A 13,486-nucleotide genomic window follows, 5' to 3' on the forward strand; every position below is an offset into this window, starting at 1 on the left:
TCTGTAGAGATAAAACATGAATAGGTTTTATCAATGTTGTAAATTGTAGACATACAGAATAAACCCATTTCAATAAGCATATTCCTGCAAAAAAAAAAAAAAAAGTCTTAAAAATGAAAGTCTTAATTCAGACACTGGTAGTTAGGTGGACTATCACATCTTATCTATTGCTACACGTTTTACATCAAGCAATAGGGCTAAGATCCATAAGCACCTATGTCTGCAACACGCTGCTTTGCCTATTCAGGCTTAGTAGAGTGAAATCTAATACAGTGAAAGCAGTATTCTTTTCAGAGGACATTGCATTGTTCAGAATTCTTTTCATTCGCCTCTGGCCCTTTGTCATTTTTTTTATTTGAAACAAAGGATACAAATAAAAGAGGAAATTGCTGATAAGGTTCCTTTCAGCACAAATCCATAATTCATCCAGCGATCCTTATCAAAGAATTATTAGGCAATGGAAAGTCAGGGCTGGCTTGAATTCATTCTCCTGGGGGAAAGCAGGGCTTCACATTGTAGATTTAACCATTAATTGCCCTGACTATGACACCAGATTTCTCCCTGGAGGCAGTTCACTTAACCTGGCTATAATTAATATGGCTTTAGACATGTTATGGTAGGAAAGGGAGGCATGTAAATGGATGAGGCCCAAAAGCTTTGAAAATTTTCCCTCTGGTGCACTCTTGTGGCTGGAACTGTACACACATAATAAATAATATCTAGTAATTCCATTGGAGAAATTGCATGGGGGAAATAATGCTTGTATGGCAGTCAAACTTTATTCAATAAGATGTACTACATGAGAAGAAGGTGTAACAGTAACATTTCATGCATGAGCCAATGATGCTTTGTCACTACATTTTTTTTATTTGTTTATTACAGGTATTTATATATCGCTGACAATTTACACTATTGTTGTACATAGTGTACATTCACATCAGCCCCTGTACTCAAGGAGTTTACAATGTAAGATGCTTTCCCCACAAGCATGCATACATACACATACTAGGGTCAATTTAGACAGGAGCCAATTAACCTACCAGCATGTCTTTGAAGTGTGGGAGATAACCGGCATGTAATACTTACCTGCTCTGTGTAGTGTATGGAAGAAATGGACTGAATGGCGGCACTCCAAAAAATTAGTCCTTTATTGAAGAAAATGAAAATACAAAAATACATGAAGGATAATCATACCACAGCGGAGATGATGACAGTGGTAGCTAACGCATTTCCCACCCAAGCTGGTGCTTAGTCAGTGATTTTGCACAGAGCAGCCCCGACCCACCTCTTTTCGGGTTCCCCACCGGTGCTCCTGGCTCCTCCTCTTCAGCCAGTGCCCCCAATAGAAAGCCGCTTGCTCTTCTCATTGGCTCACTGGTTGTGATTGACAGTAGCAGGAGCCAATAGCTCCTGCAACTGTCTCAGCTAGTGAGCAATGAAAGAACCAGGAGAAGCTCAGCTCTCGTGCACATCGTGGGATCGAGAGGGAGCTCAGGTGAGAATTAGGGGGGGGCTGAGGGCGGTTGGTTTTGTTTACCTTCATGCATAGAGTACACGAAGGTAAAAAACCATGAGCCTTTACCTCTTTTGCACAAACTTACCCCAGGGCAGCACAGCAGCCACAAACCATCAGCACCAAAGGCATAATGTATGTGGCTCTCTGTAACTGCAGCATGTGGTCTAGCAGGTCTCAGTACAACGGCAGTCCCTCTGCCTATTTCTCTCTGCAGCAGCACATTTCTCTCAAGTCAGCTCACAGCACAGTAGTACATCTCACAGCACAATGTGGTACCATGCAGCTCTTTCCTCAGCTTCCAGCAGATTCACATGTAGGATCAAAAAACAGCCCCTAAAGAGTTAACTCTTGAGTTCAAGGCTTCAAATCTCGGCACACAGCATAGCCTGTGGTACTTGGCAGCTCAAGGGGACACCTCCTTCACGGTTTTCTCCAGGCTCCCTCCTACTCCTTCTGCTTACTTGGCCAAGCACATTCCTCCTTTTGTCTTGTTTCTAGGAGCAGATCCGGTGGAAGCAGGCAGCAGTCCTAGGCTGCTCTTTGCTCCCCCTCTGCGCTGTCTTAAAAAAAGAAGTCAGTGCAGTTGGGATTGCACTGCTGGGCATATTTAGGAGCCAAGTTGGCTACAAATATATAGTTTATATACAGTATATATCAGTGTTTCTCAACTCCAGTCCTCAGGGCACACTCACAGGCCAGATTTTAAGTATTACCTTGGGGAGATGCAGACTAGAATACTGCAATCACTGAGCAGAAAATTATATCACCTGGGATGTATTTCAGTATTCTTGCAAACCTGGCCTGTTAGTGTGCCCTGAGATGAAAAACACTGTTTTATATAAATAAATATATATATATATATATATATATATATATATATATATATATATATATATATATATATATATATGTATATATATATATATACAGTGCATTGCGAAAGTATTCGGCCCCCTTGAACTTTTCGACCTCTTGCCACATTTCAGGCTTCAAACATAAAGATATAAAACTGTAAATTTTTGTGAAGAATCAACGAAAAGTGGGACACAACCATGAAGTGGAACTAAATTTATTGGATATTTTAAACTTTTTTAACAAATAAAAAACTGAAAAATTGGGCGTGCAAAATTATTCAGCCCCCTTAAGTTAAAAATTTGTAGCGCCACTTTTTGTTGTGATTACATCTGTTAGTCGCTTGGGGTATGTCTCTATCAGTTTTGCACATCGAGAGACTGACATTCCTCCTTGCAAAACAACTTGAGCTCAGTGAGGTTGGATGGAGAGTGTTTGTGAACAGCATTTTTCAGTTCTTTCCACAGATTCTCGATTGGATTCAGGTCTGGACTTTGACTTGGCCATTCTAACACCTGGATATGTTTATTTGTGAACCATTCCATTGTAGATTTTGCTTTATGTTTTGGATCATTGTCTTGTTGGAAGACAAATCTCCGTCCCAGTCTCAGGTCTTTTGCAGACTCCATCAGGTTTTCTTCCAGAATGGTCCTGTGTTTGGCTCCATCCATCTTCCCATCCATTTTAACCATCTTCCCTGTCCCTGCTGAAGAAAAGCAGGCCCAAACCATGATGCTGCCACCACCATGTTTGACAGTGGGGATGGTGTGTTCAGGGTGATGAGCTGTGTTGCTTTTACGCCAAACATAACGTTTTGCATTGTTGCCAAAAAGTTCAATTTTGGTTTCATCTGACCAGAGCACCTTCTTCCACATGTTTGGTGTGTCTCCCAGGTGGCTTGTGGCAAACTTTAAACAACACTTTTTATGGATATCTTTAAGAAATGGCTTTCTTCTTGCCACTCTTCCATAAAGGCCAGATTTGTGCAGTATACGACTGATTGTTGTCCTATGGACAGAGTCTCCCACCTCAGCTGTAGATCTCTGCAGTTCATCCAGAGTGATCATGGGCCTCTGGGCTGCATCTCTGATCAGTCTTCTCCTTGTATGAGCTGAAATTTTAGAGGGACGGCCAGGTCTTCGTAGATTTGCAGTGGTCTGATACTCCTTCCATTTCAATATGATCTCTTGCACAGTGCTCCTTGGGATGTTTAAAGCTTGGGAAATCTTTTTGTATCCAAATCCGGCTTTAAACTTCTCCACAACAGTATCTCGGACCTGCCTGGTGTGTTCCTTGTTCTTCATGATGCTCTCTGCGCTTTAAACGGACCTCTGAGACTATCACAGTGCAGGTGCATTTATACAGAGACTTGATTACACACAGGTGGATTCTATTTATCATCATTAGTAGTGTTGAGCGAACACGGACTGTATTATTCGTGTTCGTACCGAATAATTGGATTTTTTGTACCCGAACACGGACACGGACACTTTACTGTATGTTCGGGTAAAAATCCGTGTTCGGTCGTTTTATTTCCGGGTTTTGCATGCTTTGGCGCTCTTTTCATGGCGGGCTTTCAACAGCCAATCAACAATCGTTTAACTGGTGTGCCTTAAGCCATCCCAGCCATGCCTGCAAATGTCTCAGTAGCTGTGATTGGCCGTCTGAAGCATGTGACCAAGTCTTTATAAGTTCCAGGCAGCCGCAGCGTCTTCATTCTGCTGCTTAGATCAGGGACAGAGCACACATCAACGTGCTGGCTGCTGATTAGGGAAAGACAGGCAGGAAAAAAACATTTGTGTCCGGATAGAATTGAGGGACAGGTCGGAGTGTTTAGGCAGGGCGAGTTGTAGGCATTTTAGGGATAGAGTCTGCTGAATTATAGGGTCAGTGTCTTCTACAAACTACAATCGATATTGCTGTGTGGGGGGTGGGGTCTGCACTCAATCCTGATCTACGATCTCTTCTCAATCCTGTTAGGGAGAGGCTGCTGCTGAATTTTAGGGTCAGAGTGTTCTACAAACTACAATCGATATTGCTGTGTGGGGTCTGCACTTAGTCCCGATCTACGATCTCTTCTCAATCCTGTTAGGGAGAGGCTGCTGCTGAATTTTAGGGAAACTATGTTCTACAAACTACAATCGATATTGCTGTGTGGTGTGGGATAGGAGATAGGCAGGTGTCAGTGATCCACATCCATTTTTTTGTGTGTGAGCTGCAGTGAACACAATCTTTTTGGGCTGCAGTGAACACAATCTTTTTGGGGTGCAGTGAACAACGTCCTTTTTGGGGTGCAGTGAACAAAATCTTTTTGGGGTGCAGTGAACAAAATCCTTTTTGGGGTGCAGTGAACAACATCCTTTTTGGGGTGCAGTGAACACAATCTTTTTGGGGTGCAGTGAACAAAATCCTTTGTGGGGTGCAGTGAACACAATCTTTGTGGGGTGCAGTGAACACAATCTTTTTAGGGTGCAGTGAACAACATCCTTTTTGGGGTGCAGTGAACACAATCTTTGTGGGGTGCAGTGAACACAATCTTTTTGGGGTGCAGTGAACAAAATCCTTTTTGGGGTGCAGTGAACACAATCTTTTTGGGGTGCAGTGAACACAATCTTTGTGGGGTACAGTGAACAGAATCTTTGTGGGGTGCAGTGAACACAATCTTTTTGGGGTGAAGTGAACAAAATCCTTTTTGGGGTGCAGTGAACAACATCCTTTTTGGGGTGCAGTGAACAAAATCCTTTTTGGGGTGCAGTGAACACAATCTTTTTGGGGTGCAGTGAACAAAATCCTTTGTGGGGTGCAGTGAACACAATCTTTGTGGGGTGCAGTGAACACAATCTTTTTGGGGTGCAGTGAACAAAATCCTTTTTGGGGTGCAGTGAACAACATCCTTTTTGGGGTGCAGTGAACAAAATCCTTTTTGGGGTGCAGTGAACACAATCTTTTTGGGGTGCAGTGAACACAATCTTTGTGGGGTACAGTGAACAGAATCTTTGTGGGGTGCAGTGAACACAATCTTTGGGGGGTACAGTGAACACAATCTTTTTGGGGTGCAGTGAACAAAATCCTTTTTGGGGTGCAGTGAACACAGTCTTTGTGTGGTGCAGTGAACACAATCTTTTTGGGGTGGAGTGAACAAAATCCTTTTGGGGTGCAGTGAACAACATCCTTTTTGGGGTGCAGTGAACAAAATCCTTTTTGGGGTGCAGTGAACACAATCTTTTTGGGGTGCAGTGAACAAAATCCTTTGTGGGGTGCAGTGAACACAATCTTTGTGGGGTGCAGTGAACACAATCTTTTTGGGGTGCAGTGAACAAAATCCTTTTTGGGGTGCAGTGAACAACATCCTTTTTGGGGTGCAGTGAACAAAATCCTTTTTGGGGTGCAGTGAACACAATCTTTTTGGGGTGCAGTGAACAAAATCCTTTGTGGGGTGCAGTGAACACAATCTTTGTGGGGTACAGTGAACAGAATCTTTGTGGGGTGCAGTGAACACAATCTTTGGGGGGTACAGTGAACACAATCTTTTTGGGGTGCAGTGAACAAAATCCTTTGTGGGGTGCAGTGAACACAATCTTTGGGGGGTACAGTGAACACAATCTTTTTGGGGTGCAGTGAACAAAATCCTTTGTGGGGTGCAGTGAACACAATCTTTGTGGGGTGCAGTGAACACAATCTTTTTGGGGTGCAGTGAACAAAATCCTTTTTGGGGTGCAGTGAACAACATCCTTTTTGGGGTGCAGTGAACACAATCTTTTTGGGGTGCAGTGAACAAAATCCTTTGTGGGGTGCAGTGAACACAATCTTTGTGGGGTACAGTGGACAGAATCTTTGTGGGGTGCAGTGAACACAATCTTTGGGGGGTACAGTGAACACAATCTTTTTGGGGTGCAGTGAACAAAATCCTTTGTGGGGTGCAGTGAACACAATCTTTGGGGGGTACAGTGAACACAATCTTTTTGGGGTGCAGTGCACAAAATCCTTTGTGGGGTGCAGTGAGCACAATCTTTGTGGGGTGCAGTGAACACAATCTTTTTGGGGTGCAGTGAACAAAATCCTTTTTGGGGTGCAGTGAACAACATCCTTTTTGGAGTGCAGTGAACACAATCTTTTTGGGGTGCAGTGAACAAAATCCTTTGTGGGGTGCAGTGAACACAATCTTTGTGGGGTACAGGGAACAGAATCTTTGTGGGGTGCAGTGAACACAATCTTTGGGGGGTACAGTGAACACAATCTTTTTGGGGTGCAGTGAACAAAATCCTTTTAGGGTGCAGTGAACACAATCTTTGTGGGGTGCAGTGAACAAAATGCTTTTTGAGGTGCAGTGAACACAATCTTTGTGGGGTGCAGTGAACACAATCTTTGTGGGGTACAGTGAACACAATCTCATACTTCTGAAGATTTGAGGGTGCTGCCTGTTCCATACTCCTCCTCCTACTGCTCAACCATCCTTTTAGGGGTACAAACAATAGTAATTGGGGCCTAGTGTGGTGGTGTACGTGTGAGATACATACACTTTCTTTTTGATCATATTTTCTATTCCGCTATTCAATTAAAACCTTTGGGGATCAATTAAATTGCGTGATAGTCTGTGTCGGTACGTGTGAGATCCACCTTTCCAAGTTTTTGGGGTTCATCTCATACTTCTGAAGATTTGAGGGTGCTGCCTGTTCCATACTCCTCCTCCTACTGCTCAACCATCCTTTTAGGGGTACAAACAATAGTAATTGGGGCCTAGTGTGGTGGTGTACGTGTGAGATACATACACTTTCTTTTTGATCATATTTTCTATTCCGCTATTCAATTAAAACCTTTGGGGATCAATTAAATTGCGTGATAGTCTGTGTCGGTACGTGTGAGATCCACCTTTCCAAGTTTTTGGGGTTCATCTCATACTTCTGAAGATTTGAGGGTGCTGCCTGTTCCATACTCCTCCTCCTACTCCTCAACCATCCTTTTAGGGGTACAAACAATAGTAATTGGGGCCTAGTGTGGTGGTGTACGTGTGAGATACATACACTTTCTTTTTGATCATATTTTCTATTCCGCTATTCAATTAAAACCTTTGGGGATCAATTAAATTGCGTGATAGTCTGTGTCGGTACGTGTGAGATCCACCTTTCCAAGTTTTTGGGGTTCATCTCATACTTCTGAAGATTTGAGGGTGCTGCCTGTTCCATACTCCTCCTCCTACTGCTCAACCATCCTTTTAGGGGTACAAACAATAGTAATTGGGTCCTAGTGTGGTGGTGTACGTGTGAGATACATACACTTTCTTTTTGATCATATTTTCTATTCCGCTATTCAATTAAAACCTTTGGGGATCAATTAAATTGCGTGATAGTCTGTGTCGGTACGTGTGAGATCCACCTTTCCAAGTTTTTGAGGTTCATCTCATACTTCTGAAGATTTGAGGGTGCTACCTGTTCCATACTCCTCCTCCTACTGCTCAACCATCCTTTTAGGGGTACAAACAATAGTAATTGGGGCCTAGTGTGGTGGTGTACGTGCGAGATACATACACTTTTTTTGATCATATTTCCTATTCCGCTATTCAATAAAAATCTTTGAGGATCAATTGAATTGCGGGATAGTCTGTGTCGGTACGTGTGAGATCCACCTTTCCAAGTTTTTGAGGTTCATCTCATACTTCTGAAGATTTGAGGGTGCTGTCTATTCCATACTCATCCTACTCCTCATCCATCCTTTTAGGGGTAGAAACAATAGTAATTGGGGCCTAGCGTGGTTTTGTACGTGCGAGATACATACACTTTTTTGGATCATATTTCCTATTCCGCTATTCAATAAAAACCTTTCTAGGGCAAGATCTTAAATTACAGAAATATGAGGAGACCGTCAAATAAGGGCCGTGGCCTGGGTCGTGGTGCTGCTGGTAGAGCTCCTGTTGCAAGGAGAGGACGTGGTCGATCTGTGCCAGCTACACGCACAAGTGAAACACTTTCCTCAAGTGTGAGTAGGCGACAGAACCTGCATCAGTATTTGGTAGGGCATCATACGCCCCTAGAAGTGATGAGGCCAGAACAAGTGGAGGCGATAGTAGATTGGTTTGCTGCTGACAGTGCCTCCAGTTCCTTCACATTGTCTCCCACCCAGTCTACTGCAGAAAGGTCACAGTTGGCACCTGCAGCCGATGTCCAACCGTCTTTCACCTCACCCCCTTGCAAATCAGGCAAGCAGTCTGAGCCCCAAGCCATACAGCAGTCTCTTCTTCTTTTTGATGACTCTGTCAGCAGGGTTTCCCAGGGCCATCCACCTAGCCCTGCCCCAGAAGTGGAAGAGATTGAGTGCAGCGATGCCCAACCACTTATTTCTCAAGATGAGTACATGCAAGGATCATCGCAGCACGTCTCCGATGATGACGAAACGCAGGTGCCAACTGCTGCGGCGTTCAGCATTGTGGAGACCGACAAGGAGGGCAGGGGTGAAGACTGGGTGGAAGATGATGTGGAGGACGATGAGGTCCTCGACCCCACATGGAATGAACGTCATGCAGGTGACCTGAGTAGTTTGGAGGAAGAGGCGGTGGTCGCACAGAGCCACCAGCACAGCAGAAGAGGGAGCAGGGTGCAGAAGCGGAGCGGCCGTGCCCTAGACACTACGCCCGCTACTGCCCAACGCAGCAAGGGAACGAGCGCACCAAAGTCAGCTCAAAGGAGTTCTCTAGCGTGGAAGTTCTTTAGAAAATGTGCTGATGACAGGACACGAGTGGTTTGCACCCTGTGCAATCAGAGCTTGAAGCGAGGCATAAACCTTCTCAACCTGAGCACAACCTGCATGATCAGGCATCTAAGTGCAAAGCACGAGCTGCAGTGGAGTACACACCTTCAAAACCAAGAAACGTCTCTGGCTCATCCTGCTTCCTCTTCTGCTGCAGTCTCGGCCACTCCAGCCACATCTGTAGTGATACCGGCACCTGCCACCCCGCAAACAGACGATCTGTCAGCAACACCACCACCTGGGTCACCAACAACCATCTCCACAATGTCCCGTGGAAGCGTTCAGCTTTCCATCTCCCAAACACTTGAGAGGAAGAGGAAGTACCCCCCTACCCACCCGTGATCCCTGGCCCTGAATGCCAGCATTTCAAAATTATTGGCCTTTGAAATGCTGTCATTCCGTCTGGTGGAGACGCACAGTTTTAAAAACCTTATGTCGGGGGCTGTCCCACAGTACGTCGTGCCCAGCCGCCACTACTTTTCCAGGCAAGCCATCCCTTCCCTGCACAACCAAGTGGGGGAAAAAATCAGGTGTGCACTGCGCAACGCCATCTGTGCCAAGGTCCACCTAACTACCGATACTGGACCAGTAAGCACGGTCAGGGGCGTTATATCTCCCTAACGGCACACTGGGTAAATGCAGTGGCGGATGGGCCTGAGGCGGATAGCAATTTGGCCCATGTCCTTCCACCACCGAGGATTGCAGGGCGCTTCAGTTTGCCTCCTGTTCCTAACTCCTCCTACTCCGCTTCCTCATCCTCTACCGCCTCCTCATCCGGACAGCGTAACACCTTCACCACCAACTTCAGCACGGCCAGGGGTAAACGACAGCAGGCAGTTTTACAACTTGCCTGTTTGGGGGACAAACCACACACCGCGCAGGAGTTGTGGAGGAGCATGGAACAGCAGACAAATGAGTGGTTGCTGCCAGCGAGCCTCAAGCCCGGCCTGGTGGTGTGCGATAACGGGAGAAATCTCATAGCAGCTCTGGGCCTAGCCGGTTTGACGCACATCCCTTGCCTGGCGCATGTGGTGAATTTGGTGGTGCAGAGGTTCCTTAAAAACTACCCCGATATGTCAGAGCTGCTGCAGAAAGTGCGGGCCGTTTGTGCGCACTTTCGGCGTTCTCACCCTGCTGCTGCTCGCCTGGCAGCGCTGCAGCGTAACTTCGGCCTTCCCGCTCACCGCCTCATATGTGACGTGCCCACAAGGTGGAACTCCACCTTGCACATGCTGGAAAGACTGTGCGAGCAGCAGCAGGCCATAGTGGAGTTTCAGCTGCAGCACGCACGCGTGAGTCGCTCTGCGGAACAGCACCACTTCACCACCAATAACTGGGCCTCCATGCGAGACCTGTGTGCCTTGTTGCGCTGTTTTGAGTACTCCACCAACATGGCCAGTGGCAATGACGCCGTTCTCAGCTTAACTATCCCACTTCTATGCCTCCTTGAAAAAACAATTCGGGCGATGATGGAAGAGGATGTGGCACAGGATGAGGAGGAGGAGGAGGATGAAGAGGTAACATTTCCAAGGCTTTCAGGGCAGTCATTCGCAAGGGGCTCCGAGGGTGGGTTCCTGCACACACAAACGCCAGGGACACAATTGTCCAGCAGGGGCACAGTTCTGGAGGATGAGGAGGATGAGGAGGAGGAGAAGCTGGAGGAGGAGATGGAACCATGTTCACAGCAGGGTGGCACCCAGGCCAGCTCATGGCCATCACTGGTGCGTGGCTGGGGGGATACAGAGGACACGGACGATACACCTCCCACAGAGGACAGCCTTTCGTTGCCTCTGGGCAGCCTGGCACACATGAGCGATTACATGCTGCAGTGTCTCCACAACGACCGCCGAGTTGCCCACATTCTAACTTGTGCTGATTACTGGGTGGCCACGCTGCTGGATCCCCGTTACAAGGACAACGTACCGTCCTTAATTCACTCACTGGAGCGCGATCGCAAGATGCGCGAGTACAAGCGCACGCTGGTAGACGCCATGCTGCTGGCATTCCCATCTGACAGCGGGGCCGCAGTGGAAGCACAAGGCAGAGGAGGAGGAGGAGGAGGTCGCCAACGCAACCAGGGCACCGCCAGCACCTCAGAAGGCAGGGTTAGCATGGCCGAAATGTGGAAAAGCTTTGTCAGCACGCCACAACAAACAGCAGCACCAGCAGCTCAGATGGAACGTCTTAGCAGGAGGCAGCATTTTACCAACATGGTGGAGCAGTATGTGTGCACACGCCTACATGTAGTGAATGAGGGGTCTGCCCCCTTCAACTTCTGGGTCTCCAAATTGGGCACATGGCCTGAGCTTGCCCTTTACGCCTTGGAGGTGCTGGCGTGCCCTGCAGCCAGTGTATTATCTGAACGGGTATTTAGCACGGCTGGGGGCGTTATAACAGACAAGCGCAGCCGCCTGTCCAGAGACAATGTGGACAAGCTCACGTTCATTAAAATGAACCAGGCATGGATCCCACGGGACTTTTCCGTACCTTGTGCAGAATAGCAATGGATACCGACCTTACCCACCCATTGTTCCATTTTTGCTCTTTCTCACTCTTTTGGGGTGTACCCTCATTTAAAATTTGTGAAAAGAAGCAGTGTTGGCTACCTCGTCCTCCTCCTCAGGGCCAGATTAACGTAGGGGCTATTGGAGCTGCAGCTCCAGGCCCCTACCTTTTATATAGGCCCCGGGTTGGCCATATTCACTGTTACCGCTCTTCTGTCACTTGTAAACACAGAAGTCTGGCTTCTATGCTCGCTTCCCCAGGCAGCACCCTCAGAACCTCCCCACACAGCGCGAAGGCCGGACAAGGAGGGACAGTTGCCGATGCATGGATGTGTTTATGGGCTTCAGAGACAGCATCCCATGTTGAATTAGGCATGCATGGCTGCACCCTTCCTCCTCTGGGTGCATGGCAAGGCACGGCCCTTAAGGCCCTTCAAAATCCTCAGCACCAAGCCCATGATGCTCTTAATCCGGCCCTGGTCCTCCTCCACCGCCGCTTCCACCTACACCACCCATAGGTGTGCGCAGCCTATTGCATTAAGATGTGCACCCCAAAGTTGAAATACACATGCATGTGTTTGCCAGCAGGGAGAGTAATGTATCGGGGCCATGTACCTGTAGGCAAAGAGAAATAGAGCAGAGCAGGTCCGAGGGAGATCTTTCCCATCTCCTCACTGGCAATGCTACGTGCCCTAGGTGATTAGGGTGTGCCCAGGCACACCCGGCACACCCTGTGCGCATGCCTATGTCACCGCCACATCCACCACCACCTCAACCTCCCTACTACTCCATATGGGCCTCGTCCTTCAGAGATGAAGAAGAACATTGTTTTATTTTTCTGTTTTTTTTTGTTGTTTTAAGTTATTTCCCTATCTACATTTGTTTGCAGAGCACTTGCCATGCTCTTAATTACGTTTTGCTGCCATTTGCAGCACTCTAGCCCTTTCCTTTGGTGTTTTAGAGCCATTTTAGTGCCTTAAAGTTCGGGTCCCCATTGACTTCAATGGGGTTCGGTGTCCGGGAAAAGTTCGGTAAAAGTCCGGGACACGGACCCGGACTTTTTTTTAAAGTTCGGCCGAACCCGTCGAACACGGACATCTAGGTGTCCGCTCAACCCTAATCATTAGTCATTTAGGTCAACATTGGATCATTCAGAGATCCTCACTGAACTTCTGGAGAGAGTTTGCTGCACTGAAAGTAAAGGGGCTGAATAATTTTGCACGCCCAATTTTTCAGTTTTTTATTTGTTAAAAAAGTTTGAAATATGCAATAAATTTCGTTCCACTTCATGATTGTGTCCCACTTGTTGTTGATTCTTCACAAAAAAATACAGTTTTATATCCTTATGTTTGAAGCCTGAAATGTGGCAAAAGGTTGAAAAGTTCAATGGGGCCGCAATGCACTGTATATACATATATATATATATATATATATATATATATATATATATATATATATATATACACATAAACACAGTCTTGGCCAAAAGTTTTGAGAATTACATAAATATTAGTTTTCAAAAAGTCTGCTGCTTCAGTTTTTATTATGGCAAGTTGCATATACTCAAGAATGTTATGAAGAGTCATCAGATGAATTGCAATTAATTGAAAAGTCCCTCTTCGTCATGAAAATGAACTTACTCCCATAAAAAGACATTTCAACTGCATCTGAGAAGAAGGCTTTCGGGTGCCCAAGAAAGTTGAGCAAGTGTCAGTACTGTCTCCTACAGTTAGTGGGATCGGGGCACCACCAGTGCAGAGCTTGCTCAGGAATGGCAGCAGGCAGGTGTGAGTGCATCTTTATGCACAGTGAGGAGAAGACTTTTGGAGGATGGCCTGGTGTCAAGAAGGGCAGCAAAGAAGCCACTTCTCTG

The sequence above is a fragment of the Pelophylax lessonae genome (genome assembly GCF_965119305.1).
Source record: "Pelophylax lessonae genome assembly, chromosome: 1".
Taxonomy (NCBI): Eukaryota; Metazoa; Chordata; class Amphibia; order Anura; family Ranidae; genus Pelophylax; species Pelophylax lessonae.